The sequence below is a fragment of the Heteronotia binoei genome, chromosome 21 (assembly GCF_032191835.1).
Source record: "Heteronotia binoei isolate CCM8104 ecotype False Entrance Well chromosome 21, APGP_CSIRO_Hbin_v1, whole genome shotgun sequence".
Classification (NCBI taxonomy): domain Eukaryota; kingdom Metazoa; phylum Chordata; class Lepidosauria; order Squamata; family Gekkonidae; genus Heteronotia; species Heteronotia binoei.
The window spans coordinates 85750522-85774794 of record NC_083243.1 but is presented as its reverse complement, the minus strand read 5'-3'; the positions used below and the strand labels follow the sequence as shown (position 1 = coordinate 85774794).

The 24273-nt window shown below is 41.4% G+C and overlaps 1 protein-coding gene across 1 annotated transcript in view; it reads left to right on the top strand.

The window, feature by feature from the left end:
• SIPA1L1 (signal induced proliferation associated 1 like 1) overlaps positions 1 to 24273 on the top strand; it is a 347094-nt gene that overhangs the window by 142980 nt on the left and 179841 nt on the right. Inside the window, exon 4 of the mRNA XM_060262825.1 lies at positions 13106 to 13256. The gene's annotated coding sequence lies outside the window, so the exon portion shown is untranslated. The remainder of the gene's footprint in view (positions 1 to 13105; positions 13257 to 24273) is intronic.

Sequence of the window (24273 nt, the reverse complement as noted above, 5' to 3'; positions counted from 1 at the left end):
AACATAAAAACATAAGAAAAGCCAGGTTGGATCAGGCCAATGGCCCATCTGGTCCAACACTCTGTGTCACACAATGGCCAAAAAAATTATATATATATATATATACACATACACACACACACACACACACTGTGGCTAATAGCCACTGATGGACCTCTGCTCCATATTTTTATCTAACCCCCTCTTGAAGCTGGCTATGCTTGTAGCCGCTGCCACCTCCTGTGGCAGTGAATTCCACATGTTAATCACCCTTTGGGTGAAGAAATACTTCATTTTATCCGTTTTAACCTGACTGCTCAGCAATTTCATTGAATGCCCATTGAATGTGAGAAAGGGAGAAAAGGACTTCTTTCCCTACTTTCTCCATCCCATGCATAATCTTGTAAACCTCTATCATGTCACCCCGCAGTTAACGTTTCTCCAAGCTAAAGAGCCCCAAGCGTTTTAACCTTTCTTCACAGGGAAAGTGTTCCAACCCTTTAATCATTCTAGTTGCCCTTTTCTGAACTTTCTCCAATGCTATAATATCCTTTTTGAGGTGCGGTGGTCAGAATTGTACACAGTATTCCAAATGAGACCGCACCATCGATTTATACAGGGGCATTATGATACTGGCTGATTTGTTTTCAATTCCCTTCCTAATAATTCCCAGCATGGCGTTGGCCTTTTTTATTGCAGTAGCACACTGTCTTGATATTTTCAGTGAGTTATCTACCACGACCCCAAGATCTCTCTCTTGGTCAGTCTCTCCCAGTTCATACCCCATCAACTTGTATTTGTAGCTGGGTTTTTTGGCCCCAATGTGCATTACTTTGCACTTGTTCACATTGAACCTCATCTGCCGTTTTGACGCCCACTCACCCAGCCTCAACAGATCCCTTTGGAGTGCCTCACAATCCTCTCTGGTTCTCACCACCCTGAACAATTTAGTGTCATCCGCAAACTTGGCCACTTCACTGCTTACTCCCAACTCCAAATCATTTATGAACAAGTTAAAGAGCATGGGACCCAGTACTGAGCCCAGTGGCACCCCACTGCTTACCGTCCTCCACAGCGAAGACTGCCCATTTATACTCACTCTCTGCTTCCTATTAATTAGCCAGTTTTTGATCCACAAGAGGACCTGTCCTTTTACTCCATGACTCTTGAGCTTACTAAGGAGCCTTTGGTGAGGAACTTTATCAAAAGCTTTCTGGAAGTCAAGGTAAACAACATCTATTGGGTCTCCTTTGTCCACATGTTTGTTCACCTCCTCAAAGAACTGTAACAGGTTAGTGAGGCAAGATCTTCCCTTACACAACGCATGCTGAGTCTTCTTCAATAACTCGTGTTCATCAGTGTGCCTACTCATTCTGTCCTTGATAATGGTTTCTACCAACTTTCCCGGTATTGAAGTCAGACTGACTGGCCTGTAATTTCCCGGATCTCCTCTGGAACCCTTTTTAAAGATGGGGGTGACATTTGCTACCTTCCAGTCCTCAGGAACGGAGGCAGCTTTCAATGAAAGATTACATATTTTTGTCAGGAGATCCACAAGTTCAACTTTGAGTTCTTTCAGAACTCTTGGATGTATGCCACCCGGACCTGGTGACTTATTAGTTTTTAATTCATCTGTCAGTTGTAGGACCTCCTCTCTTGTCACCTCAGTCTTACTCAGGTCTTTCAACACCCCTTCCAAAATAAGTGGTTCTGGAGCGGGCAAACACTTCTCATCTTCCATAGAGAAGACGGAGGCAAAAAATGCATTCAGTTTCTCAGCCATTTCCCTATCCTCCTTCAGTAATCCTTTGATCCCTTGGTCATCCAAGGGCCCCACTGCCTCCCTGGCTGGTTTCCTGCTTCTAATATATTTGAAGAAATTTTTATTGTTGGTCTTTATGTTTTTTGCAATATGCTCCTCATAGTCCCTTTTTGCCTGCCTGATCACAGTCTTGCATTTGATTTGCCACAGCCTTTGTTCCCTTTTATTAATCTCACTTGGACTAGCTTTCCACCACTTAAAGGAGTCCTTCTTACCTTTTACAGCTTCCATTACTTTGTTTGTTAACCATGCAGGCCTTTTCTTATACCTGTTTGTGCCTTTCCTAACTTGTAGTATATATTTTATCTGAACTAGTTTTAAATAGCCTCCAAGCTTCCCCAAGAGTTTTGACTGTATTTACCTTTCCTTTCAGTTTCCTCTTCACATGCCTCCTCATCTCAGAGAATTTACCCCTTTTAATGTAAACCTAGAATAAGACATAAGATTTAGTACCATGAGAAACCAAATTGAATATTACAGTAGAATTTATAGATCCTGGAGAAATAATTCCTGAGTTCCCGGCCTACAGGATAGCACAATGGGTCAGGTGTTGTTGTTGATGAAATTAAATGTCAGTGACTTTCCTTTAGGAAATCACACTCTAGTTTTCCTGTTAAATACAGGGCAGCTTGCTTATGTGCTAAAACATAGAAAAGTAAAGTGATGCACTGAAATGCTTCTTATAGGCATTGTCCAAATCTGTAGTTCAATTTTATTAAATTGTTTGGATATAGTATACCCTAAAATTGAATTGGTCTTGAGACTCAGGGAGAAAGGCAGGCTATAAAGGAAGCAAATATTTATAAATTAGATTATTTTTACATATATTTGATGTAAAAGAAAGCCACTTCCCATTCCCTTCTAAACTCAAGAGGAAATTCAATCATTTCTTTCTTGAATGGTTCCTGCAGAGATACAGGTCATAGTTCTAAAAGAGGGATGTAAAATTTTAATCCGTATATTTTAATGCAATCATTCGATAAGAATTATTTAAATTAAGAAATGTTAACCATACATGCGATGTTTGGATTGTGACTAAATTGTTACGTATAATTCAACTGTTGGCCCAATTAATAATAATAAGCAGCCTTGTTTTATGTGTTATAAAAGTATGTTCAGTTTTGAACAATGAGATTTGACTTGTGGTAAATGTTGATTTTTGCATGAAATTAAAATTAATGAACTACTTAGCCTGCAAAATAAGAAATGAAGCAGGTGTTATTTTCTGCTGTTTAAGTTTAGCAGAGGTAAAGATTTTGATGCCAAGAAGATGATTATCCAGAAACTCTTTAGCCATTGGGTGAAAGAACACAGCTGTTTCCATTTGATGATCCATTGCTTTGATACACTCATGGGTTAGTGAAGGAAGCACAAATTTCCCTTCGTTTCCCTCCCCACAGCAATCTCCTGACAGAAGGTGAAGCAGAAGCCACTTTGCCTTCTTTCTGATCCTCATTGCAGCCACCACTCCAAACTCATGTGCCTGTTTCCTACATGGGTGATGAAGGCCCCAGAAGTAATCTTCCTGGAGATCAAAAGTGACTTTTGGTGGGAGACCATGAGGGCAATCTTCATCCACTAGTACCTTCTGCAGACAGGTTGCTGGTTCCATGTCCACTATCAGACACACAATCAGGCCTGGCACTAGGGTTTTCTGCTCCCCAGGCCGAAACCTGCTCCTCAGCCCCCACTATATTCACCCTGATGACATCATGCCACACACACACCCTTCACCAAGGTCTCCTGAGTCTCAAGAGGCCTCTTTGAAGTTTTGAATGCAGCACATGTGCTCAGAGCCCAGCTCTGAGCGCATGCACTGCCACGCCCCCCCACTTCGCCGGGGTCTCCCAAACCTCGGGAGATCTCAGTGAAGTTTCGAATGCAGTACACAGACTCAGAGTCTGGCTCTGAGCATGCATGCAACCATGCCCCCCCCCCAGCTTCGCCAAGGTCTCCCAAGCCTTGGGAGGCCTCAGCGAAGTTCCGAAGGCAGCATGTGCACTCAGAGCCCAGCTCTGAGCGTACATGCTGCCCCACCCCCCTTTGCCAAGGGGGAGACCTTGGCGAAGTTCTGAAGGCAATGCGCATGCTCAGAGCCCGGTTCTGAGCATGCGTGCTGCCACGCTCCCCCCCAACTTCGCCGAGGTCTCCCAAGCCTTGGGAGGCCTCGGCAAAGTTCTAAAGGCAGTGGGCATGGGAGAGTGGGCACCTCATGGTGCCCCTAGGCCAGGCAGCGCCCCAGTCTGCCACCTACTTGGCCTACTCCCACGCGCCAGCCCTGCCCACAATTTATAAGCTGCCTACAAAAAGTTGTTGTGGGACTCCCCAATACGGATGAGAACCACAGCTCTGTGAAAGAAAGGGGTTAGTGCTCCCTCAGCACCATTTTCCTGATTAAAAATGCCCAGCTTCTTTAAGCCTCAGTAGGAAAATACGAATAAAGCAAGCATCTTCCTTTTTAGCTCTACCACTTTTAAAATCAACCACAGAAACATTTTACTGGGGAAATAGTGCAGGGTTAACAGCCCTTCCTGCAAGTACTGACACACCAGTCCATATTGGGCATCCTCCAGCTGCTTTTTATAACTAAATTGCATGTTGAAGGGTTGGGTTAGAAGCCACAGTGTCATGTGTAATGTGCCTTTGCAACATATTTGAGAGAATAACCATGCCAAACTGAAGGAGGTACCATAAGAATCAAGGGCAAAATTGGTATAGAATTTGTTTTATTTGCAATATATAATCTTTATTTCAAAGCATGGTTTAATGTAGAGGAATCCTTCAGGAATCTTCAATAATAGAATATGCATATTGATCTAAGAATCAGCTCAGTTCATTCTGGATGTACTCTTTATTAATCTGAAAAATCAGCCAGGATAGCATGCATATGTATGTAGCTCTCAGTTGCACAGTTTACATTTGGGAATAATCTTCAACTGCTGCTGCAAAGCAACTGATGGGGGCACAATTGTAGAAATAGTTCCTTTGCTTGCTTTGTCTTGCAATGGTGGTAGCAGGTGGCAGCACAAGTAGCTTATATTACTGTATGCCAGACAAGGAAGAGCCTATTCCCTCTGCTTGTAATCTCTCTTGTATGTAGTTTCAGGGACCTCAGTGTGTGTATGGGAGTGGGGAAGCCCCTCCATGAGCCAATCTGTGCACACAGAAAAAAATTACTTAGAATTTAGGCTAGAAGCTAAAACTGGCTTTTATATATGTGTCAAATTGAAGAAAAATGTAGATGGCACTTGCAGAAATACACAATATGAAGGCTTTCATTTACATATAGTAAATAAATAAAATAAATAAATATATAAATAGATTGAGATATAGATATAGCATACATCTCTCTCTCTTTCACTTTCTCTCTCTCACATCACCAAGAGATGGCAAAATATAATCTGTTCATGTCTATATTATAGTTACATTGTATTTAAAACATATTTTTTCAGTGGCTTTAGTACCCATTTAAAACTCATTTGCATTAGTGTTATAATCAAATTTTCAAGAAGGGGGAAAAACGCAATCCGGGTAACTACCGACCCATCAGCTTGACGTCTATACCTGGAAAAGTTTTAGAACAAATCATCAAACAGTCGGTCCTGGAACATTTAGAAAGAATGGATGTGACTACTAAGAGCCAGCATGGTTTTCTCAAGAACAAGTCATGTCAGACTAACCTGATCTCTTTTTTTGAGAAAGTGGCTACCTTGCTGGATCAGGGAAATGCTGTAGACATCGTTTATCTTGATTTCAGTAAGGCTTTTGATAAGGTTCCACATACTATCCTTGTTGACAAGTTGGTAAAATGTGGTTTGGATGCTGTTACCGTTAGGTGGAACTGTAACTGGTTGACAGATCGCACCCAAAGAGTGCTTGTGAATGTACCTCATCCTCTTGCAGGAGTGACAAGTGGAGTGCCTCAAGGATCTGTCCTGGGACCTGTTTTGTTCAACTTCTTTATCAGTGATTTGGATGAAGGAATAGAGGGAATGCTTATTAAATTTGCAGATGATACTAAATTGGGAGGGGTTGCAAACACAGAAGAAGACAGAAACAGGCTGGAAAACTGGGCTAAAATCAATAAAATGAATTTTAACGAGGATAAATGTAAAGTTCTGCATTTAGGTAGGAAAAATCCAATGCATGGTTATAGGATGGGGGAGATTTGTCTTAGCAGTAGTATGTGTGAAAAGGATCTAGGGGTCTTAGTGGATCATACTATGTGATGTGATGTGATGGTATCACTTTACTCTGCTCTGGTAAGACCTCACCTGGAGTATTGTGTTCAGTGTTGGGCACCACATTTTCAGAAGGATATAGACAAGCTAGAACAAGTCCAGAGGAGGGCGACAAAGATGGTGAGGGGTCTGGAGACCAAGTCCTTTGAGGAAAGGTTGAAGGAGCTGGGAATGTTTAGCCTGGAGAGGAGACGGCTGAGAAGTGATATGATCACCATCTTCAAGTACTTGAAGGGCTGTCATCTAGAGGATGGTGTGGAATTATTTTCTGTGGCCTCGGAAGGTAGGACCAGAACCAATGGGTTGAAATTAAATCAAAAGAGTTTCTGACTCAACATCAGGAAGAACTTCCTGATCGTTAGAGCGATTCCTCAGTGGAACAGGCTTCCTTGGGAGGTGGTGGGCTCTCCTTCCGTAGAGGTTTTTAAACAGAGTCTAGATGGCCATCTGACAGCAATGAAGATCCTGTGAATTTAGGGGAAGGTGTTTGTGAGTTTCCTGCATTGTGCAGGGGGTTGGACTAGATGACTCTAGAGGTCCCTTCCAACTCTATGATTCTAAATACTTTGTTTCATTCTTGTCTGTTGCAATTTTAATCTCTTATATTGAATGTAAGCAGGAAAGCTATACAACATGAAAAGGTTCCTAAGAGAGCTTAAAGAGATTGTTTTTAGTTCTTAACCTTTCAATTTTTAAGTAATCTTGAGGCCTGCTGCTATTATATCTCATTCTATATAAAGTAGTTTAGAGAACCATGGGATATGAGGTAGAATATATTTACATATATTTTCTGGGGACTATCTCCCCTATAATATAATTCTCCAGATGGACTGGCTACAACTACTGTGCTTCCATTCATTCATTCATCCTTCATCATTCAATCATTCATGCTTCCAGCCACTTCCTGCCATCCCACTGACTGATCCTGCCTCTTCTCCCTCCTGCTGGCCTTTCTGTCAGGTGGTAACCAGGTGATGAACAATGGTTCTAAAGACAATTTATTTATTTTTATTTTATTTTTTATTTTATTTTATTCGATTTATATCCCGCCCTACCCCGCCGAGGTGGGCTCAGGGCGGCTTACAACATAAAAACCAACAGAATCCATTTAAATACATTCATGATAGATTAATAATTATAATTATACAATAAAATATATAAAATACATAAAAACACATAAAACTTACTACAATATGTACTATGCTAACCTTCCTTAAATCAATTCTTCAATATTCCAGTATTAAATAATCTGGTGTTATAGATTGGAGTGTTCAGGCATTCTGATAGCTATTAATTATATGCCAGCCGGAAGAGGACTGTTTTGCAGGCCCTGCGGAACTGTTCAAGGCTCCGCAGGGCCCTCACCTCTTCCGGGAGCTGATTCCACCAACAGGGAGCTGCAATCGAGAAGGCCCTGTCTCTGGTCACTTTCAGACGGGCCTCCTTTGGCCCAGGGATTGTAAGGAGGTTTTGGGACCCCGATCTCAGCACTCTCTGGGGAACATGTGGGGAGAGACGGTCCCTAAGGTAGGCAGGTCCCAGGCCATAAAGGGCTTTAAAGGTCATAACCAGCACCTTGTACCGAACTCGATATGTTATCGGCAGCCAGTGCAGTCCCCGAAGCCCCAGCTGAATGTGCTCCCATCTAGGGAGCCCTAATAACAGCCGGGCAGCGGCATTCTGCACTAGCTGCAACTTCCGGGTTCGGCACAGGGGCAGCCCCATGTAGAGGGCATTGCAGTAGTCTAACCTCGAGGTGACCGTTGCGTGGATCACTGTTGCCAGGTTGTCGTCCTCCAGGAAAGGAGCCAACTGCCTTGCCCGCCTAAGATGAAAAAATGCGGACTTGGCAGTGGCCGCTATCTGGGCCTCCATAGTTAAGGTAGGCTCCAATAGCACCCCCAGGCTCCTAACCCTGTGCGCCGCTGACAGAGGCACACCATCAAGGGCCGGTAAGGGAATCTCCCTCCCCGGACCACGGCGACCCAGGCAGAGGACCTCTGTCTTCGATGGATTTAACTTCAGCCCGCTCAGCCTGAGCCATCTAGATACAGCCTGCAATGCCAGGTCCAGGTTTTCTGGGACACAGGCAGGCCGGCCGTCCATAAGTAGCTAGAGCTGGGTGTCATCTGCATACTGGTGACAACCCAGCCCATATCTCCGGGCAATCTGGGCAAGAGGGCGCATGTAGATGTTAAACAACATCGGGGAGAGAACTGCCCCCTGAGGGACTCCGCAGTCCAGCGGGTACCTCTGGGACAGTTCACCCCCAATCGCCACTCTTTGTCCCCAACCCGTGAGGAAAGAGGTAAGCCATTGTAAAGCCAACCCCTGAATCCCCACGTCGGCGAGACGGCAAGTCAGCACCCGATGGTCGACCGCATCGAACGCTGCCGATAGGTCTAACAACATCAGTACTGCCGAGCCGCCTCGGTCCAGATGCCGCTGGAGATCATCCACTAGGGCAACCAGCACTGTCTCCGTCCCATGACCCGGGCGGAAGCCCAACTGATGGGCATCAAGGACGGAAGCATCCTCCAGGAAGCTCTGTAATTGCAACGCCACTGCCCTTTCAATAAGTTTACCCAAAAAGGGTAAATTCGAGACCGGCCGATAGTGTGCCAATTCGGCCGGATCCAGTGTTGGTTTTTTTAAAAGGGGGCGGACCACTGCCTCCTTAAGAGGTGTTGGAAATTGCCCTTCCATGAGGGATCTATTTATGATATCCCGTATAGGATACCTGAGCTCCCTCTGGCAGGATTTAATAAGCCAGGAGGGGCACGGGTCCGAATTGCAAGTTGTGGGGTGTGCAGATAAGAGGATCCTGTCAACTTCCTCCAGGCTGAGAGCACCAAAACCATCCAGAATACAGTCTGAAGACAGGCAAGACGCATACTGCCGCCAATATGGCGGGGGTGTCGCGGCGGAGCGACGCGATTTTATCTGCAAAAAATTTCGCAAAAGCCTCACAGCCGATTTCCAATTGACTAGCGTTTGGGCTGCCCTGTGGCAGCGTTATCAAAGACCTAATTGTATTAAACAATTGTGCCGGGCGCGAAGTTGCAGATGCAATCCTAGCCGCAAAATATGTTTTCTTTGCAGCTTTGACTGCCATCTCATAGGACTTCATACATTCTCTATAAGATGCTCTAGTCGCTTCGTCTCGAGTGCACCGCCATTGCCTCTCCAGTCGTCTGAGTCCACGCTTTAATTGCCGCAACTCCTGGTTATACCAGGGTGCTAGCTTTAGGCGAGGGCGCAGAGGACGCCTAGGTGCAATCTCGTCGATGGCCCTGGAGAGCCTATCATTCCAGGCTTCCACCAGGTCATCGAGGGGATTGCCAGAGGGCCAGGGATCCCGTAGAGCCATCTGGAACCGTTCCGGGTCCATCTGGCTCCGCGGGCGAGCTAAAATGGGCTCGCCGCCTAAACGGGTTTGGAGTGGAATATCCACACGAGCCTTAAGAGCATAGTGGTCCGACCATGGCACTATCTGAGTAGTAATATCGTCCACTAAAATTCCCGCCGCGAAGATCAAGTCTAGCATGTGCCCCGCCTGGTGGGTGGGTGTTGTAACAACCTGGGAGAGTCCTAGTGTCACCATGGATGACACTAGGTCCATCGCCTGACTAGAGGACATGTCATCGGCATGGACATTGAAGTCACCCAGGATCAACAGCCTTGGGTACTCCAATGCCCAGCCTGCTATGGCCTCCATCAGGGATGGTAAGGCGTCGGCCGGTGCGTTAGGCGGTCGGTACACCAGCCAAACCACCAACCCCTCCCCAACGTCCCACGCCAAACCTGCACATTCAATGCCCCCGATCTCCGGAGGCGGGAGAGCCCGAAAGGAGTAAACCTCTCGTATGAGTATAGCCACCCCTCCCCCCCGCCCGCTAGTCCGGGACTGGTGAAAGACCGAGAATCCTGGGGGAACCAACTGGGAGAGGGCTACAGTCTCCCCCTCGTGCACCCAAGTCTCGGTCACGCATGCCAGGTCCGCATCCTGTTCCAACAGGAACTCCCGAAGGGTAGAAGTCTTATTATTGATGGACCTGGCATTGCATAACACCAGTGTCGGAGGCGGGTAATTTCCTCTGGCCCTACTACTTGCCACCGTCGGGATGGGACGTAGGCTGGAAGGGGGTCGAGGCCTGTCATGTCTCAACCCCCTTCCCTTATAATTCCGTATAATGGATGGACGGCTGCAATGTTGTTTCTCTTTCCTGCCCAAATACTTTCAGTACCAGCAGCACCGGGAGCATCTCCACATGAGTTGCAACCAGGCAATGTGTGAAGAGCTGGAGGCCGAGACGTTGCTTATCCTCCCCAGCTGGAATTGGCATAGGAGATGGCAGGGGGGAGGGGTGTTTGGTTCCCTTCTGGCCCTTTGGTCTTGTTGTGGTCGGCAAATCCCTTCCCTTGCCAGTGGAATAAGTCATCCCTTTAAATAACTAATGAAAGGGTTGCTATGATATTGCACTGGGATTTCTTTCAACATTTAGCTCAAGACTTTCTGTTCAGTGAAAAATGTTCAAACAAAGAAAAATCCTAATGAGTTTTACCAACAGATTTGGGAGTTGTAGTTCTGTGGAAATACGAGTCAAACTTGCTGCTTGCCATTGAGCTTTTTTTTATATAAAACTATAAAGAAATGACTGGTCTACAAGGCAGTTGCCCAGAGCCTCTTTCTAAAGCCCATTGTATTCTTCCCACGCCTTATTCCTAGTTGTAGATATAATGCTGGTAAGAATTTGATAATAGCAAGATTCTTCCAATGCATGGATCATCCGCCCATGCCCACCGCACAGCACACCTGAAGTCAACAGTTCCATGAGGGCTGATGTTAATAACAGTTATGGCTGAACAGGGCTCTAGCTTAACCCTGGATGTGAAACCACTATAAAGTTGTGCACAGGCTGAAATAAATACACCACAGCAACTTTTCCACTAGTACAAAAGTGCTGCCACCAAAGTGCTGCATAAGGTTATACGTTTCAGTGCTCTTGCGGGTTTTTTGCTTAGTTTTTTTTTTTTTTGCTGCACTGCTGAATTTAGTCTTTAAATGCTACAGTTTGATAGCATTAAACTGATGCTAGTGACTACACTGGGCTGTTAACTGAGGCAGCAGGGTGAACTGATCAAATATGGGAAGTGTGGGAAGTACAATGTCTTTCAAGGCCTCAATCTTCCAAACTAGCTAGGAGATTTAGATACAGAGCTGTGTGTCATCAGTGTACAGAGGACTCCCAATTCCAAAGTAAAGAAAGATTTCTCTTGAAAGCTTTGCATAGAGATTGAAAAGTAAGGGGAATGAGAGTGCACTCTCTGGAACCCCACAGGATGTCCCACACTGTCGACATCTGGTATCCAATAGAAACTCTTTTAAGACTCGTCCACAAGGAATGATTTAAGCCAGTTCAAATCATATCCCCTGATACCTGTTTCTGCCTCCGAATGTCTCCATGAGATGTCAAGATCTGCTATATTTGAAGGCCACAGAGAAATATGGTAGGAGCAACAAGGAGGCATGGCCTTTATCTACTTTCAGATGGAGATAATCAACTAAAGCTACCAGTGCTGCTTCAGCCCCATTACTCATCCTGAAAGTTGTCTGAAAGGATCCAAAGCAATGAGTTATCCAAAAAGACCTGGAGTTGGTCTGTCACTGTTCTCTGAATCATGTTGTTTCCAAAATTAGGCTATTGGACTTGGCTGCAATTTCACTAGAAATTCTGGTGAATTTATTTAATCTCTTTCTACTGTTTTAGAAAATGTGCTGTTTCTCGTTACAGCTTCCGTTACAGTTATAAACAGTAAATGGTCAATGCTTTATTCTGGCCTGAGAACCCAAATGGAATTCAAATGGAATTCTACAGTTGAGAGAGTGTCAGTTAGAGCTGGCAGTTAAGAATTACAGTTGAGAGTGAAGGACACTTACACAGAGAGATAGGATCAAGAAGGATCCTGAGTTAGAGAAGTGAGACAGTGGCCCTTCCTTGAGGGAAGTAGCTCCTAGTAAATGGGAGGTGATCCCTGTCAAGTGGTTAAGAAAGGCTATTGGAACTTGTGTGAATGTTCCTGCCTTCACCAGCTTAAGTATCTTTGAGACAAAAAAGCTTATGGTTGTTTATTTATGCAGTGAAAGACAAGAAGTCTTTATCCTTGGTTTTAAAAACCTGTCTATGAAGACTGTGGCGCAGAGTGGTAAAGCAGCAGTACTACAGTACTGTGTTCTGAACTCTCTGCTCACGACCTGAGTTCGATTCCGGCGGAAGCTGGATTCAGGTAGCTGGCTCAAGGTTGACTCAGCCTTCCATCCTTCCGAGGTCGATAAAATGAGTACCCAGCTTGCTGGGGGGAAAGTGTAAAAGACTGGGGAAGGCAATGGCAAACCACCCCGTAAAAAAGTCTGTTGTGAAAACGTTGTGAAAGCAACGTCACCCCAGAGTCAGAAATGACAGGTGCTTGCACAGGGGACCTTTCCTTTCCTAAAACTAAACAGCTACTTGTTTGTGACACAACTATCTATTGTTTATATTTATACAAAGTTATATCATTCTGTTATCTGTTCACCTTCTAAGTCCTACACCTGATACCTATCTGACCTTTCCCTCTCAAAAGTGAAATAAAGCAGTTTGTCTGATAATGGCACACAAGAAACTAATGGTAATTCAAAACTAACAAAGGTAAAAGAAGGATTTTAGTTGGCCCCACAGTTCCCTAGGCTGGGCCAGCATATATCTATCCACATTTAAATAATTGGGTGGGACAGACTGAGAAACAAAAAAAGAGGGGGGCTGCTCAACAAAGAAAAATGATAAAGGGAACAAAAAAGGGGGAGCAATTAGAGTTACCAAGGTTTTTTCAAGTGAAAGCCTTTTAATATTACTTAATGACAGTGGCCAGCTAGGTAAAAGGAGAACTTGCTGAGTCTTAAAGTGTACTTCTCATATTTAATTTGCATTCCTCAACTTTATAAACATCAGATACAACTGGATCTAAATGAAGCAACACTTTACATTTTCTGTAGCTCTTAAAATAATACAGTCTTTCTCCTTAGGTTCATATGCCCACTCATGCTGTGTGGAAGCTCCCTAGGCGTTCTTGGATCTCTCTCTCTCAGACTAACCTACCTCATAGGGTTGTTGTGAGGATGAAATGGAGGAGAGGAGAACAATGTAAGCTGTTTTGGATCCTCACTGGAGAAAAAGGTGTGGCATAAAATTAATAAATAATTCTCACATGGCTACTGTAGATTAATAAACACCTGGGCTTTAAGTACATCTTAGCTGGTTATTGATCTGCAGGATAACAAATGGACAACATTTTGTTAGACTTTACTCCCAGCACTGATGTGCTGTATACTTGTATCTTCATTCGCTAAAATAGAAAATTCCCACAAATTTTAGCCGATTTCAGTAGTAAGTCCTGTAGATACTAATGGGACTTGCTTCCTTGAAAGGTGTGCAGAAATCCCCCTCCCCAATTTCTGATTTACATTATTAGTGACATTTTTCTTAAGAGCAGGATGAAATGGAAAAGTATGCTTGCAGATCAGCCTTTATAGTGTTAAAAATCTAAGCAATTTTGCTGATTTTTTTCGTTCTGGAAACTTGGAGCACAGTATAGGCTCAAACACGCTTCAGCATAGCCCTGTTTGAATTAGTGATGTAAAACTTAATTGGAAGAGCCCCTTGCTACTACTTATGCAAGCCTTCATTGAAATAATGAGGTTAAAAAATTCAAGACACTTTAACATGTGAAGCTGGTAAATAAATCTGCAGGGATGGGGAGGAGATTGATACAGACTTTTTGCCTCTCTATGAAGGCGGAAAAGATTGATGCAAAGATTTGTAAACTAAGTTATTTTAATGGGAAAGTATAGTACTAAACATGCAGTTTTGAGGGAGACTGCTGTGAAGATGAGCACATTCTCTCTTTCATGTCCTGGGAAAGGTTGTCTTTGTCCCTTGCTCGATGGGGGAAGCATTTAATGCTGCAATCTGGACTAGGAGGAATAGTTTGTGGGTAGCAATCTTTGTCCCATCAAAGCTGAAAGGAGTTGCACCACCCATTATTTATATATACATGCTCACATATCACATTTACAGCCCTTGCACTTCAGCATAGCATTGATAATTCACATTAGTTTGGGGCATGTGTGTGAGCTGATTTCATCTCAGTTTTTAAGAAGGCTGTGTTTAGAATTGTGAGCTATTGAAGAATACCAAAGCAACAGCATTCACATGCTACAGGGGTTGCACTGGAAATGAACTTTATGATGAGTTCACTGCTGTGAATGAAAGTAGTAACACTCTTCTGGAACAGTAATAATTGCCAATTGGTTCTCACAGACTTGCTGCTATTACTATGGTAACAAAACTCTTACTTTTGTGTCTGCTGTTTGTACTAGATTAAAAACAACCCCACTCCCAGACCTGTCATCTGGATCTCTTTTATCCATCATTTAACTTTCTGTGTTTATCACAATGTACAGTGTTTTATAGAAGTAGGCCGTAATAGCTTTGTGCTTGAACTTTCAAAGTGTGATGCAAAGAGAATGTTTATATAGCAAATGCTTATTTGAAGCTTGGCTGCAGCAGATTTCTAATATGCTGTGAAAACTGAAGGCATTTTTGCATGTAGACTTCACTATCATTTGAAATGCAATTGAGTGTAAGAACTATTTAACCTGGGAGTTGACAAGGGGTGTGTGTATGATGTGTTTGTTGGTATAGTCAAAGGAAATACATGTTTGTCTTATGTTAAATTAGACTGGAGCTGTGATGGTTCTTTACTGTGAGTTTTGTACAGCATTTGCGACAAAGCATATACAGCTAAATCAAAGCTACCTTTGTACAAGTTGTGCACTGAAGGAACGTTATTTGACATAAGCTCCGAAATGGTGGCCAAAGTTAAATAGGCAATGAGAGAGAGAGAGAGAGAGAGAGAGAGAGAGAGAATGTTTCTCACTCTATATTTTGTGTGCTATAATTTTCAAAAAGTATTGGTTGGATCCAGACCACTGTAAGCAGAGCAAAGCTTGCAGAAGGGCTCTGTGTTGCTTCTTCCTTCTCCTGCATCCTGCCACAGTCTCCTGCACCTTGAAAAGGCTGCTTCTTAGGGTTGAGGGATGCTTAGAATATGAGATATAGTGTGAGTGGAGCTACAAAGGAAGCATGGCAAATCTCTCATCTTCCCTTGTACAAATTCTTGCTCTGTGTGGGTAAGGGAGTGGAATTTCAATTGATTTCCTCTTTCCCTTGACTATATCCCTCAGAGTAGTGACTATATTCCAAGCCCCCCCCCTTTTGGAACAAGTTTTCATGGGTGTAGGAGACTGCAGAAAAAAAGAGAAGCATAGCAAAGTTCATTTCCTGCTTGTCTAGAGACAAACCATTTGTCTTGGTTTTGAACTTTCAAACTTGAACTTTAAGGCAGCACCATAATTTTAGAGGCTTGGCCGACAAATAAAATACCATTTTCTTAGCAGTTTGGTTCAGTGGGACACAGTTACATGTTACAATAAAGGAGCAAGCCCAGTCTTGTCAGATCTTGGAAGCTAAGCAGGGTTGCCCCTTGCCAGTACTTGGATCAGAGACCACCAAAGAATTCATGGTTGCTATATAGAGCAATGCAATGACAAATCACCTATGTTAGTCTCTTGCCTAGGGGATCACCATAAGTTGACTGTGACTTGACAGCACTTTAGAAGAAGACGACCGTAGATTTATACCCCATCCTTCTCTCTGAATTAGAGTCTCAGAACAGCTTACAATCTCCTTTATCTTCTTCCCCCACAACAGACACCCTGTGAGGTAGGTGGGGCTGAGAGAGCTCTCCTTTTCAAGGACAATTCTGTGAGAGCAATGGCTGACCCAAGGCCGTTCCAGCAGCTGCAAGTGAAGGAGTGGGGAATCAAACCCGGTTCTCCCAGATAAGAGTCTGCACACTTAACCACTACAACAAACTGGCTCAGTTTTCACACCCGGACAGGCTAGCCCAATCTCAAAAATTAAGCAGGGTTGGGCCTGACTAGTATTTGGACTGGAGAACTCCAAGGAATACCAAGAGGCAAGGTATGGTAAGCCAACTCTGAATGACTCTTGCCTTGAAAACCCTACAGGTTCTCCAGAAGTCAACTGTGACTTGATGGCAAAAAAGTCATATTTAAATACTGTATCTTTAAAAGCTGAAGGTGCAATGAGATCTCAGTAACAGTTACAAAACTTATGTAGTCTTTTGTGATTATCATATGACATAAATGTCAAGGAAACAGTTTTTTATTTTCCATTTAATCCCAGGAACTTAAGGAAAGATGTGATTTAAGAAATGATGCAGGGATAGGAGATAAAGCTGAAAAAGCTTGTTAAAGCTGTAAAACAAAATGTATAACAATACTTTTAGATGTTTTTGTTTTTTCTCTTTCTTACTCTTTATCTTGTATATGACTTTGGGGGGGTTGTTATATTTGTTTTGCTAATGTACAGCTGTGTGAATTTGTTGTATAATTGGGTAATAAGATTTTTAAAATTTTGAGGGTTTGTTGGTGTGTGTGTGCCTGGAAATCATGGTTCATTTCTGGTGACCCCTAGCAGGACTTGGATGTTTTAGAGAGGTGGCTTGCTATTGACTGTCTTTGCATCCCAGTACTTGCCAGGATTGGCCCTTCTTAACTTCCAAGATCTTATGAGATTTGGCCTGCCTGGGCTATCCAGGTCAGGGCAGATTAAAGTTTTTTTTTTTTTTTTATAGCAGTGGAAGCTATAATGTGCTTGGTTCCGAGACCAAGATCAACTAAGCTGCAGCTTGTGGTATTGATGCATAGTTTGGCCTAGTATCCTTGCTTTTGCAGTGCATACTTGGAGGCTGCACATTGGATATTTCAAGTGAGAACTTGGAAGCAGCCTTGTAGAATGAGTCAATAATTGCATAATGCTACATGTCAAAATTTGATATTATCCTAATGCATCTGTTCATTTTGAATGGGACTAAAAATCAGGTATTTGTTGTCATATCACATAAATATCACATATCACAAGATTTTATATTATCCTAATGCATCTGTTCATTTTGAATGGGACTAAATATCAGGTATTTGTTGTCATATCACATAAATGGTTCCACTAGCAAAAATGTTGGACAATAAGATGCTAAATAAATAAATGTCTTCCCAGGTTCACCAATGTTGCATTGAAGTAAGACTCTGGGACTTTTGGTCAGTACACTACCATTTTGCTCAGCAGCATACAAAGCCTTCCTCAAACTTATTCCATCAGAGGAAAAGCCACATAACTGGGAGGAATGCTGCAAAGTTTGCTGAGAGAAATATCTGCTGGTCAGCTGATAGGTTTAAAGGGCTGAGAGCCATTTAACCCTTTCTGGGCAATCCTCACCCCTTTTCTGTGGCCAGGAAAAAGAGGGAAAGGTAGTCCTTTTCTGAGCGATCCTTCGCTTTCTCCTTGCCCCAGTGACCTGTGGTCAGAAAAAAGGGGGAACTGGCCAGGCTAGCGCCGTTCAGGCAGGGGATGTTTGGGTCCATTCTGTTTGGGGTTCGATTCATGAGTCGCACTGAACTGAACTGCCCTTTTTTAGGTTCCTGCCCATCCCTAGTGGTAAGATACAGATTGATTCCACAGGTAATTTTTCATCTGTGGAAATTACTTCTGGCAGCAGAAAAGAGAAGTGTTCTTGCTGATTTTCTGCTGTAGCTGGTAGAGCTCCCTAAAATGCTGCTCTTGGTAAACAGAAGACCCTCAAGAATAGCAAAGAAGGGATAGTGAAGGTCTGCAGTAAGATAGAGGAATCTGTGAAAATCCATCCTGTTGCCAGAAAATGGCCTTTGGAATTAATGCCTTGGAATTTACTAGTGTATTAATATTTCTTTAAAGTAGTAGTGGATTACACTCTACTGCATTGACTTTAAATAATTCAAACTCTATTTCAAGACATTAATAATCAGTTGCAAACTAGCTCCCAAAATGGTTAGTGAATGGATCTGATTTGATGTGATACATGTTTTAAAAACAAATTATATATTTAAGATGGGGTTGAAGTGATTTATACTAACATAGACAATGTAGTTCTGTATTAATTCTTTTTAACAGAGTTGCAAGAAACTTCAGTTGTGTACTAGCATTAAGCAGTATTACTGAGGGATATCTAATTATGCTGTGCTGATGCAGCAACCTCAGCTACATTTCCCCATTATCCATGAGGCTCTTCAGCTTAATGCAAAGTCACCTTCCTAGTATTTTATATGGGATTCTGTAAATAGCAGTATTGCATGGGTAAAATTGATAGTTTAATAAACATTTACTTGGTCTATTTCATTGTCTCAGTAATATTCACAACAGCAATGAAAGACAGAGCACATTTTCCTCATATTTTAAGAAGTTACTAGGCTAAGAAAAGGAGAGAGGCTTGATACTTTTCTTGAGCAAAGTGGTAAGATCTTAAACCTATATATGTCTAAGTGTCTTTATCTTGTAACTATGTCTTTAGTGTACATATGGACATATGAAGCTGCCTTATACTGAATCAGACCCTGGGTCCATCAAAGTCAGTATCGTCTACTCAGACTGGCAGTGGCTCTCCAGAGTCTCAAGCTAAGACTTTTCACGCCTATGGAGGACATATGGAGAAAGTTTAACCCTGAAGTGCGGGACTATACTTTTTTTTCTGCAAGACATAAGACATTTTCTAGAATTGACATGCTATGGGGAACCAGAGATTTAGGCCTCATAACAAGAAAGATAGAGATTTTGCCTAAAATTGGCACTGACCATAACCCAATAATGTGGATTACAAAACTGTCCAAAAGATTGAGAAGATGGAGATTGAATGAAGACTTGCTACAGAACAAAGAAACAGTGACTTTCCTAGGAAAAGAAACTAAAGAATTTTTCCAAGTGAATGATAAAGAAGATATCGATTTTCAGACGGTCTGGGATGCTTATAAAGCAGTAATGAGAGGGTTGCTGATTACTTTGAACAATAAAGATAAAAGGGAAAAAGAAAAACAACTACTGGATATTCAAAATGAAATAAAGAAAAAAGAAAGAGAGCTGAGGAAAAGACCAGGGAAAAAGAAAATTCTAAGGGAAATTTCAATATTGCAAACGCAACTAAGACATTTATTAAACAAAGAAGTAGAATGGAATTTGAAAAGGCTCCAGCAAAAATCGTTTGAAGGAGCAAATAAGACGGGGAAATACTTGGCGTGGCAGCTGAAAAAAAAGAGGGAAAATAAAATAATTAATAGAATTGTGATAGATGAAAGAGACGTAGTTACTCAAGAGGGAATAAAAAGAGAATTTTTTAAGTATTATGCCAAGCTGTTTAAAGGTGCTGAAGTAAAGAGAAAAAAGATAGATGAATATCTACAGAAAATAAAAATTGAGCCATTAACTGAGAATATGAGAAAAATTTTGAATGACCCAATTGAAAAAATAGAAATTGAGGCAGCAATCAACGTGATGAAAAATGATAAAGCTCCCGGGCCAGACGGTTATACAGCCAAGTATTTTAAAATGTTTAAAGATGAATTAATACCAAAATTACAGAAGCTGATGAATGCAATAAGAGTCAAAGGGAAGGTACCAAATACATGGAAAGAAGCTGTTATTTCTTTGATACCTAAAGAAGAAAGAGATGTTACAAATGTGAAAAATTACAGACCAATTTCACTTTTGAACAATGATTATAAAATATTTACAAGAATTCTGGCAGAACGTCTTAAGCAATATTTGATAAATTTTATAAAAGAGGACCAAGCCGGTTTTCTTCCCAAAAGACAAATAAGAGACAATATTAGAACTGTTGTAAATATTGTAGAATATTATGAAAGACATCCAGAAAAGGAAGTAGCGCTATTCTTTGCGGATGCAGAAAAAGCATTTGACAATTTAAATTGGGACTTTATGTTTGCAGTGATGGAAAAAATGGAGCTTGGAGAAAGTTTTATAAGAATGATAAAGGCAATATATTCTGAACAAAGTGCAAGGCTGTGCATCAACGCAGATCTTACAGATGAAATGAAAATTAGTAAAGGTACCAGACAAGGCTGCCCGCTTTCGCCATTGCTGTTTATAATGACTCTTGAAATTTTACTAATGCAGATTCAAGAAGAAAAAGATTTAGAAGGACTACAAATAAAAGGATTTACCTATAAATACAGAGCATTTGCAGATGATATAATGTTTATAAATGAAAATCCTTTACAAGTTACACCTTTGTTGTTAATGAGAATACAAGAGTTTGGGGAGTTGGCGGGACTTTATATAAACAAAGAAAAATCAAAAATCTTATGTAAGAATATGCAGAAAAATAGACAACAAGAACTACAAAGACTAACGGGTTGTGAAGTTACCTCTAAGGTAAAATACCTAGGGGTAGAGATAACAATGAAAAATATTGATTTGTTTAAGAACAATTATGAAAAGCTATGGCGTAAAATAGAAGAAGATATGCTAAAGTGGAACAAGCTCAATTTGTCACTGTTGGGTAGAATAGCTGCAGTAAAAATGAATATTTTACCAAGGATTATGTATCTGTTTCAAACCATCCCCATTGTGAAAGATGCTAAGCAATTTGATAAATGGCGAAGAAAAATTTCGGAATTCGTGTGGGCCGGGAGGAAATCTAGAATTAAAATGAAAGTCCTGATAGATGCGAAAGAGAGAGGTGGATTCCAATTACCAGATTTGAAACTGTATCATGAAGCAATTTGTTTAGTATGGTTAAAAGAATGGATAACGTTATTAAATAAAAAACTTCTAATGTTAGAAGGCCATGGAAAAAAATTCGGCTGGCATGCATATTTGTACTATGAAAAAAAGAAGATGGACGGTCTTTTCTCTCACCATTATATAAGGAGTAGCTTATTAAATGTGTGGATAAAGTACAAGAAATATGGTGATGAGAGGAGACCTTTATGGATAGTGCCGGCTGAAGTGATAAAGTTAACGGCCAAAACAGTCAAGGAAAAACAACTATCATACAACCAGTTACTAAAAATACAAAGCGGGAAAATAGAATTGAAAACTGCAGAAGAACTAAACTATAAATATGATTGGTTTCAAATGCAACAAATAAAAAGTTTGATGGAGAATGATATCAAAGCTGAAGGAATAAGGAAAGAACAAACAGAAATGGAAAGAGTTCTGCTTGGAGATAATGAGAAATTAATTTCAAAAGTGTACAAATTACTTTTACAATGGGCTACAGAAGATGAAGTAGTGAAATCTCAAATGATAAAATGGGCAATAAATGTAAATAAAGAAATAAAGATGGAATCTTGGGAATATCTGTGGAAAAATTCCATGAAACTCGCAACATGTCATAGTATTAAAGAGAACTGTTTTAAGATGATGTATAGATGGTATATGACTCCAAAAAAATTAGCAAAGATGAACAATAAGATGCCAGATAGGTGCTGGAAATGTAAAAAGCATGAAGGTTCTTTCTACCATATGTGGTGGACTTGTGAAAGAGCTAAAATGTTTTGGCAAATGATTCAACAAGAGATATCTAAGATCCTGGGATATGAATTCAATAAAGAGGCAGAGACTTTTCTGCTGGGATTACAAATGGAAAAATTTCCAAAAGAAGATAGAACATTAATATGGTACTTGCTCTCAGCTGCTAGGACATTGTATGCGCAGTTGTGGAAGCAAGAAAAAATACCAGAAAAATGGGACTGGATTATGAAAGTTATGTCATGGAGTGAAATGGACAAATTAACAAGAAAATTAAGAGACTGTGATTTAGAACTTTTTAACCAAGAGTGGAAGAAATTCAGAAGATATGTAGAGAAAGAGTGGAAAATAAAAGGACATTGGACAATTTTTGAGGATTAAGATTTTTAAGATAACAATATAACTCTTGAAGGGGGTTCTTCTTCCCTATGTTTCTTTTTTGTTTCGTTTTTTTTCTTGATAGTTAAGGGTACCTTTAATATCTGTTTTTTTAAAGAAAATAACACTGGCGGGGGTCAAGTAATTGGGGGAGGGGTGGGAGAAAGTAAGATGTGGGGTAGAATGATGGTCTTTTTCTTAATATATATTAAGCTTTTTATAAGTTGTAGTTATAGTTCTACTACCATATGTTACTAATAAAATTGTTTATTCAGACTTTTCACGCCTATTTGCCTGGACTCTTTTTAGTTGGAGATGCCAGGGATTGAACCTGGGACCTTCTGCTTACCAAGCAGATACTCTACCACTGAGCCACCATCCCTCAACTTTAATGAACTTTAGTGAATTTTCTTTTCAAATCATATTTTATAGCAGCAATATAGTCTTCAATTCTAGACAAGCATCCTTATGACACACATATGCTTCATAGTAAATATCAACTTTTAAGAAGGTCTGTTAGGCATATGTGTTGAATCTGAATTAAACAGGAAATGTGTGGAGTGTTATGCACTGACTTAATTCCTCTCCATTCTCCTTTACTGTAATACTATTAAATTTGCTTGCTTTAAAAGAGGAAGCTTACTAGCACAGTGATGTCTTGTATGTTCAATTGAATGCAGTTAGATTCTTGTTAGTGTTTTTATTGTAGGTAAAATCAAATAAGTTAATTGGTAAGCATCATGCTACTCAAGAATATGTTGGACCAGGCTTGATACAATATATTGCCAATGCGCTTAGCAAGGAAGGTTCAATCCATTCAATACATTGTTTGTATTTTTGACACGCTAGTAGAACTCTTTTGTTCTTATAATTCCTAACTACTTAATACTTAGTGTGAGAATGTGTGTTTTTATTTTGTTTAAGCACACCAGAGTATACAAGATGAGGATCAATTCTCAAGTTCTCTGGATTAGTTCCTATAGCTCAAGTAATACTGGAAGTATTTGAGTGTCGTTCCATCTGTACCATAAACTGCTCTGATTTGTGCCCCCCCCCCATTAATTTTTGAGCCAAAGCAAATATGATGGGACAGAGATCCTAACAGTTTTTAAAAATTCAATCTTCAGATGTGCATGGACTAATTTCTGATCAGAGCTGTGGCACAGAAGGCGAAGGCAGCATTCCTCACACTGTTTTCCTGAATTGAAACAAGCCTGGGGAGTGACTGTTTGTCCTGCTAAGTCAAACATAAAGATCCTGATAAAGGCTTGCAAGGAAAGACTAGTTCCACACACACACACACACACACACATTTGTGCTATCAATAAAAGGAGGTGACTGTCTTAAAACTTGCTGACAAGTTAGTGACATGCAGTAATTTTTTTTAAAAAAAATTTTTTAGGGAGGATCATTTTATAGTCAAGGTCTAATCAGTTTATAGTCAAGGTCTGATAAACGCAGTGCATTCTTGCCCCAGAGAGACAAATAATATTTTCCTGGTACCATTTCACCCCCACCTTATGCTGCACTCCTGATTGTAATTTTGTCCCTGTACATCTGAAAATTTGATTTTAAAACCCTGGGAGCTCCATTTATAGAACTCCCAGCATCTGATTTAGTTTGGCCATCAATAACAATGGCTTGTAAAGTTGTCAAGTGAATGTGTGATTTGTTCATTAAACATTGCACTCTTAATCTAGTGGCCAGATAAGAGACTCAATTTGAAAGGCTGCGTTTCAGTCTTTGTTCACCTCCAGTGTGGTGTCTTATAAGATATGACTTTCTTGCGTAGAAAAAAACAGCACAACACTAATCATTCCAGTGGTACAAAGCAGGTGTCATGAACCCTGATGAGGAGGAGCTGGAAGGGTTAACAGACCTGTGAGAATTGCCAGCCAGTTCCTCAGCTGAACAAACAGCAGCTGGGCCATCAATCACTCTCCAGACACCAGTGTCAGCTGTTGAGGATCATTCTCCTCCCAGCTCTCCTCTTCTCATCTCAAGAGTTCAAAGCAGGCTCCAGAAAGATCTTTCAGAGCAAAGACATGAGGCACGCCAATGCTTCAGATCTCTCAGCCCTGAGTTCTAGCAGAGTCACTGCCACCCAGGGAGCAGGCTGATTGAGACTCCAATATAGCTCCCACCCAGGACCTGGTAACCTTGTGGAAGCAACAGGTCTATTCTCTGGCTTGCATCCACGCTCTTTCCTGAACCTGACCTGCTTGATTTCCTTGGCACCCTGACCTTTTGGCTTTTGGACATTGACTTCTGATTCCAGTTTGTGATTCTGCATTGGTGACTTGGCTCCTGCTTGACTTCCTGGGCTTTGACCTTGGACTGGCTTTGGACTCCTGCCTGTCTGCACCCTGAG